Genomic DNA, 6626 nt, shown 5'->3' with positions numbered 1-6626 from the left:
GCCCCAGCTCCAGCCATCCCGGGAGCCTCCCGGCCTGGGTCCTCGCCTCAGAAGAACGTCTCAGAGATATTAACCCACCTCTCCTCACCTCGACTGAAGAACCGGAAAAAGCAGGTGCTAAGACACAGCTGAGGCGCTGAGAAGCAATAGCATTAATACAAATAATTGTCATTGTTATTCTGTTGTCTTCGGTAAGATCTGAGACACCGAAGAGGTCGCCACGAACACTGGGGGAGGTTTCAGAGGAGCTGGGCTGGCGATGACCAACGGGTTGGTTCAAGACCTCATGTTCATGTGTCAGCCTGCCCGGACTCTTTAATCAGGCACCACCTGGCCTGGGTTCCTGAGATTGTCCATAGAACCCAACTGATCCCCAGTGGTACTAGTTGAGAGGATCACCCTAGTTTGGAAGTTAGAAGTATTCTTCCAGACAGAGCCCCGCTGGGAGAGTTCACCCCCACGCCCAGCTGCACTTAGCATAGAGGGTGCTGGCAAGATTACAGATAGCTGGAGGGGCAGAAGAGAGGACTCCACAAATTCAAGCTTCACCAGGTTACCTGCCCCCCACACCCTGCCCCCTGGTCTGTGCTGAAGCTCACCTTCCCACCACCAGGGGGCAGGGCACCCAAGCCCCAGGAGCCTGCCTGTGCCCAGGGCAGCTGGAGTCTCCCCATTCAGTGCCCTAGCCGCCCTACCTCCACCCCAGCCCCTTCCTTTTACTATTAGGTTAAAGCATACGAAATTACCCATTTTTTAAAATGTCAGCAATCTCAAGTGGTCCACGCCATTAATATTTAATAACAATAAAAACAAGAGAACCAGTCTCCTTCAAACTACCAGGGTCTGCATTCTGCAAAGCATGTTAGAAGCAATTTCACTTGATTCTCACAGCCAGCTGGGCGGCAGCTAGAGCTCCAAGAAGCTCTCTCCAAGGTCACAGCTGAACTTCCAGTCATCACATCCAAGGGCGTTTTGTCAGCCCTTGACCCCAGCCGTCTCTCTGCCTCGTGTGAGACTGATGACCAGCCTGTCTGTTCTGGACGCTCTCTCCTTTGACTGCCCTTTGACTCTTAACTGTGATGTGATGGGGACCCACTGATCTGGAGACCTTGATTAGCTCTTAGTAGCTCTGCCACGTCTAGGCTTTGGGATTTGGGAAAAATCACTTAAACTCTTTGAGTTTCCTTTTCCTTTATCTGCAAAAAAGAAGGGTCTAATGACGCCTACCTCACCAGGGTGTTGGGAGAGTTAGATAAGCACACAGATGTACCAAGAGCACTGGGTGAGCCAGTACAGACGGTGTGGAGGGCTCAGCATCACTCTCTGAGTTGCTCCTCCAGGCTTTCTCCTCCCTCTCTCTTTTCTTTTTTTTTTTTTTAATTTTTTGGCCGCACAGTACAGCTTGTGGCATCTTAGTTCCCCAACCAGGGATTAAACCTGCATTCCCTGCATTGGAAACGCAGAGTCTTAACCACTGGACCACCACGGAAATCCCATCTCCCTGTCTCTACATTTGGCCCATCTCTCTTGCTGTGGCCTCTTGCTGACGCTGAATTACTGATGTTTCTCAGGGATCCTCCTTGGCTCTCATCTCTAACCTCTCTGCTCTCACTTCCTCAGCTGTTTCAGCCACTCCCATGGATCTCCCCTCACCTCTGCCCCCTAGGTCCAACCCTTACAGGCTCCCTCTAACTGGAGATAACAGTTTTACCATGTTCAGACTCACGCGCTATCCTCAAAAGGGAGTCTTCTGTGCTTCCCCTCTTGTACGCAGAATCACCCCCCCATTCAGCACCCAAGCTGCAACCTTAGAGTCACCCTCCTTTTCTCTCTTGCCCCTCATCCAGCGGCTCACTAGGTCTTATCAATTCTGCCTTTGTGGGCTTCTCTCAGTCTCCTTTGAGGCTGCCCAAGTTCTCTTTCACCTGAAACACTGCAGTGATCTTCTGTCTCCCCGCCCCCAGCCTCGCCTCCCTCACCTCCACCTCCTCAGCCGCAGCAGCGCCTTTCAACAACACAGTTACATCCCATCACTCTGGCTTTCCATCCTCAAGGAGTTCCACAGCTTCTGCAATAAAACCCAAACATCTAGACATAGCATTCTGAATCCTTCCCCATCTGATGCCACCCTGATTTTCACAGCCTCTCCCTCTGGTTCTTTTCCCCTTCGGGCCTCATATTCTAGCCATACAGAACTGCCATTGGCTCTTCAAATGCAGCCTGCACCCCCACTTGCCTGGTCCCCAAGCTTTATCAAGCAGGCCCCTCCACCTAGAATGCCCTCTAGATGCCCTCTACATTCCTGGGACGTTTTACCACGTCATCAGTTTAGCACTCCTCTGTCCTTGAGAGATGGTGAGCTCTTTGAAGGCAGAGGCTATATCTTAGTTCTCTTTTAAGCAGGTGCCTTTGAACCTAACCTAGTTGATTAGTATAGGGAAAGGACTTAGACATGCAGTCCTGGTCTGACTCCTGGCTGGGGATGCCAACCATACTGCAGGTGGGCCGCCACTTACTCCACCTCCCGCCCTTCAAAGATATCACCAGTTCATCACAGTCCTTTTTTTTTTTCTTACTGAGCCTCAGAATCTTTCTCAACATGGTGATACAAAGAGCCATTTTCCTTACACAGGAAACCTGTTTATTATCTTGGCAGGTCTGAGTCACAGCCAGAGGTCCCTATCTATTCTTCTTTTCCACTATTTGCCATCCTGGTCTGTGCCATTTACCAGGCACGGGAACTCCAATCAATCTCTTCATCTCTCTAGGGCTCCATTTCCTCACCTAAGGAGGCAATAAAACCTTCCATTGTGTGGTTGGGATTACAGAAGTTAACGTTTGTGAAATCTCTATGGCCCTTATGTAAATATAAGGTATTATTATTAGCCTACTTTGCAGATGAAAGAAAAATATCTACCAAATTAGAGAAACCAAGGCTCCGAGAGGTAACGTAACTTGCTAACGTTTATATAATGGCAAAGCTGGACCCTCTGTTCTCCAAGCCCCGTGGAGCCTCTGCACACCTCCTCGGGCTTGACGGTGCTCCAGCTCCCCGTCTTATTTTTCCTTTCTCCAGGGTAACAGTGCTTCATGAAGTAAGACTTACTATAGCCCTGGAATTGGAGGAGGCTTTCAGCCCACCTCCTTCATCCTACTTCCCTATAATTCCCAAGGCGAAGCTCCCTCCAAACCCATTCACCCTACCAAACGGTAGGAAAGGTGTTCAGTGAGGGATGCCCAATAGAATCCAGTTCCTCCATCATGCCCTGCAGCCCTTTGCCCTCCTGCTCCCCCCACCCCCCACCTTAATGACTCCAGGCAGCTGGCAAGCTGTTCAAAGCCCAGGATGAGGGGTAAAGCACAGAGCTGTTTCAAAATGCATCTCTGAAGAGAGCACACTGGATTTCAGTTAAGTTCCTTATGTCTTCATCTGAAACTGCTACCCTCTCACGGGGGCAAATGAAATACCAGGCTCTACCAAAACCTATAAGGACTACAAAGTGTGGCTGGGGGAAGTCTTGATAGGAACTGAGAATTCTCCTGGTGTGCAGGCTACAGATGAGCAGGAAGTTGTCAAGAAGGGTGTGCAGATCCTTGCGATTGGCCAGGGGGTGACTGAGGCCTGGAAGGTACCCCCATTAACCGTGGAGCACCTCAGGAAACAAGGCACTGATGTGTGGGTCCAAAGGATGAAAATGCCTTGCTTACCCAAGGTGTCAGGGTGGAAGCGGTCTTCCATTCCCCCTCCTGATGGAGCCTTAAAAGAATAAATCACTAAGCAATGATCAAACAAATTTTGTTTAAAACTGTACGGAGCCCAGGATGCCAGGCCCCGGGAGATAAGGTTTCTGGGGTGGAGGCCAGGGAGCCATTGAGCTATCACCAGGTCTGCAACCAGAACCTGGGAGACCAGAGGCCAGGTTGATGGGACTGGCTCCTTAGGGTCCTGGGGCCAGTGCGACTTCCCACCTGAGAGAGAACAGGGAGGCTGACTACCTCCTGGCTGAGGGGCCCCTTCTCTATCCCCTTTCTTGTCTGGGACCTTAGACATTGTGTGGCTAGTCGGTGGAGGCTCCAAGAGGCAATGTAGGCAGCGGAGGAGGCATGAGCGTTACCCACAGTGTGGAAGCACCTTCAGAAGCTGCCAGAGGGGGCCTTTTATCTGTTCCACTTCTTCCAGGAAGGATCATGCAACCCTTCCCAAGCGGGAGGATCGTTTCTTTTATCTTAAATTATTTATTTATTTGGAAGCTCTGGGTCTTAGCTGCAGCAGGTGGGATCTAGTTCCAGACAAAGGATGGAACCCGGGCCTCCCTGCACTGGGAGCGTGGAGTCTGAGCCACTAGACCATCAGGAAAACCCCAGGAGAATCATTTCTGAACTGCTTCCTGACCAGTGCGGTGTTCATCTTTGTAACCTCCTCAGTGCTTAGTACAGAGCTTTCGCTAAGTAGTTTTTGGCTTTAAAAGAACCCATAGGATTGATATTGTACATCTCTTTTCCCTCCCTCAGGCCCCCTTTCTGGCGTGTGACCTGCTTCATCCTTGGGAAGCCCTTCCTCCGAGTTTCCCATGACAGTGCCAGCCTTTGAACAGCGGAGGGCGCCGACTCAGTCTCCCCATCAGCCTTTACTCCAGGCTGAAGACCTGTCTTCCTCTGGTTTCCCTCCGTGCTCACTCCACACTGCCCTCAGCCCACCTCCACCAACACTCTCACACCTCTATATCATGAGGGGGCAGTGTGGCAGCCAGGGTCCACAGTGGGTACACAGGGAGCCTCAAGGCCAGAAATCCAGAGTCTTCAGCAGAAAGCAGATCTTTCTTTAATGGCGGGAAAGGGGAGAGGCAGAAAACTCCAGACCTGGATCCCAGACTGGGCCCAAGTCAGACGACTGGGGCCCAGAGCTCCTCCTGGGACCACCCAGGTCCTCTTGGGGAGCCCAGTGCTTCCCTGTACCCACATGACCAAAGGCAAGGGGACTGAGCTTGGGGAAAAGAAAAGTAGGAAAAGGAAGATGCGGTAGAAGTGGAGGCGCCCAGCTCTCAAGCTCCTAGGGTTACAGGCAGCACAGACCGTGCAATAAGCTGCCCTCCGCTGCCCTCTCCAGCATCAATGTTCTCGGCCCTCCACGTGCCCCTCACACACGGCCTCTGTCCTCCAGCCACACTAAGCTGCTCCCAGCGCCTGAACGGGCCACACTTTCTCTCACCAACAGTTCTCGGCAAACAGCGGGGCCTCTTCTGTGAAGCTCCCTTCCTCTCCCCGCTCTCCTAGGTCGATCTCTACCCCTCCTTCAAGCCTCAGTGTGGATGTCAGTTTCTCTGGGAAGCCCTTCTGGATGCCCACAGCCTCGTTGTGAGCTGCTGCCCCTCCTCCGTGTCCCCGTGTGCTGTGGACTTCCCTGCCTTGGGCCTTACAATGAGCCAGGCCGAGTGCTGCGTGTTTGCACACTGCATCATCCTATATCCTCCCTGGGAGCTAGGTGATGCCATTGCCCTCATATGAATGGGGGGAACCACCCTCGCCCAGGAGGACCACTAGTGAGGAGGAGGTGACTGCAAGGTGAACCCAGGCCCGCTGAAATCGAGGTCAGTGCTTCTCCTCTGACCGCCCTACCGTCATGGCGTGTCGGCACTGGGAGGCCCCCATGGTCATCTTGTCCAATCCCCTCATCCCACCGAAGGGGAAGCCAAGTCCCAAAAAAGCTGAGTAACTTTCCCACAGTCACAGAGCTGGCTTGTAGCACCAGAATCAGAGAATGACCCTGGCTTGCTTCTTCATCCCAGCCTCTCTCTTCCTACAAGATCCTTTCTTGATCCTCGGGTGCTGAAGGGCCAACCTGAGAGCATTCGCCACTGAGGTCTTCCCCTCCAACCACAGCCCCAGCCCAGGGTGTGCAGTGTGCCCCGCCCATCAGCAGGCCTCAGGAATCTAACCCAAACCCTAACCCGCCCTCCCACAACAGCAGCTGGCCCAGAGATAGACCCAGAGGAGCTGGAAGGAACAGCAGATAGGGGGCCCATTAGGAGAGGGCAGATACAATGACACTCTCTGTGGGGTTTGTGAAGCTGATCAAGAGAGTTTCTCTGAGACAGCTGGAAATCACGTGGCCCACAGGGGCTCTGAGCCCCTTTGGAACTGTCTCCTAGACGACCCCCCCGCCCCCCCGCCGCCCCCCCCCCCCCCAGCACCTCTGTTCAATAGGAGACTTAACCAGGCCTCTCTTTCTCCTCAAGGGGAGTGGGTTGCCCACCTCTCTCCATCCTTCCCCTTTGCCTGGTAATCCCTTACACCCAGGAAGTGCTTCCCGTTAAGACAAAATTGACGTGCTGTTGCCTAAGCGATTTCCTCTTATTTTTACCCTCGATGGAGATGGAAACCCATAGGTACCCTGTGCTTCTGATGTGTATTCAGGACACTGATCCACCTTCCCTGACTCGTGTCCTCGCCACTCCCTTTCCTTCTCTGGTTTCACGCATAAGAAACAATCCCTGACCCTCATACAGAGAAACCCAGGGAAGGCCTCCTGTCGCCCTGGGAGGGAATCCCTCCGTCCTTCCCCAGCTCTCCACTTATTCCTCATCCACAGTCCTTGTTTGAGTAGAAGTTTGGGGGCAGGGTGGCAT

This window comes from Budorcas taxicolor, chromosome 3 (assembly GCF_023091745.1).
Source record: "Budorcas taxicolor isolate Tak-1 chromosome 3, Takin1.1, whole genome shotgun sequence".
NCBI classification, from domain to species: Eukaryota; Metazoa; Chordata; class Mammalia; order Artiodactyla; family Bovidae; genus Budorcas; species Budorcas taxicolor.
The sequence above is the reverse complement of the archived record's forward strand: the minus strand, read 5'-3'. Positions refer to the sequence as shown.